The sequence below is a fragment of the Acyrthosiphon pisum genome, chromosome A1 (genome assembly GCF_005508785.2).
Source record: "Acyrthosiphon pisum isolate AL4f chromosome A1, pea_aphid_22Mar2018_4r6ur, whole genome shotgun sequence".
Taxonomy (NCBI): domain Eukaryota; kingdom Metazoa; phylum Arthropoda; class Insecta; order Hemiptera; family Aphididae; genus Acyrthosiphon; species Acyrthosiphon pisum.
The window spans coordinates 77,438,206-77,439,693 of NC_042494.1; positions in this window are offsets into that span (position 1 = coordinate 77,438,206).

The window sequence follows — 1,488 nt, forward strand, 5'->3', positions numbered from 1 at the left end:
AGACTGCGACACGTGTGTAAACTTTCGTTGTACCTCTGTCACGGGGGAATAGGGTTGACAAGACTGCAGTGCATATTCAAAAGATATTACAATATGTTGATATACGAACAGTGTTAATTCAAAAATGTATTTAAAGTATAAGTACTCTTATTAATGGTAATTCAGTATATTTTATAAAACGATACAATTAGTGGGTATGTGTTAGGTATATAGGTTATACTATTAGTAGGTACCTTTACCAGCTATGGCTACATCTACCTACGCAGTACACAGCTCATGTGCAATATACATTGTATCTATACTGCATACCTTTTAAAAGGCGTATAATTAAGTATATCGTATACCTATTAAATATATATGTTTGAAAGAAAAATGTGGACTGCAATGGTTAAAGAGATAGCTGCAGATATGGGTGGGTTGGTCCAAAAAAAATCCTTTTGCTACACCATTTAATTCAGACGTCTGTGCCACTGATTCTACTTGCATAATACATTTAAATATATTATAACCTTTATCAGTGGATCCCAAATGTGCAAGCCCATTCCATAATAGGCACCCCGGCACACTCGAAAGTAAAAACATATTGTTAATAATTTGCATACATTGTTGGTTTCAATTTTAATTAGGAAAGTATATAAAAATAATTTATTTCTATTAAATATTAATTATTAATGTATCAATAATAGTAATAATAATAATTGTATTGTGGGCAACAAGCTATTAAATACTATATTCATCTGGAATTGTTATCAAATTTTTGACAAATTCACTTCCGTATCAGTGGCGTATTTACGGGGGGGGGGGATATGGGGGATATATCCCCCCTTGACTTTTTTTTTTGTAAAATTAAGTTTACTTATTTTCTGTATTTCTCAATATGATACTACTTTTAAGTTTTAAGTAGGTACCTATATCTGTTTTCTAAATGTTCTAGCCGTGGTAATTTGTCTGCTTTGATATATAGGTACTATAAGCCACTACTCACTAGTCGTTCGTGGCATAAATATCGGAAAATAAAAACATATATCTTTATATGGTGGTATGGTATACTATATTTTTGAATTCTCTGCGAATTATTTTTCATTCATGAGTGTTTATAATAAACCCGATAAATAGTCGGTAAATAAATCAAAATTACCATGAAGACTATAGATTTACCATAGGGCATGGGTTTATTTTTAGTGACTGAAAACATTGTATTCACCTCTGGGTTACATGCTTTAGATGTTTGTGATAAACAGGTTTATCCAAATATTTCATGAACTCTTGAAAATATTTTGTACTTTGCCTGTATCAACTGCTATACACCTAAACGGTGTTTTTCAAAGTTTTTATTAAGTATTAAGTCTGACCTACTAAATAGTATGACAGAAGTAAATATTTTATCAATTTTTTCTATCTAATATTTGAATAATAACTATAAATTAAATAGTAATTATTATATACTTTGGTTTATTATAACCGACTTAGACACTTATGGCCCCGTTT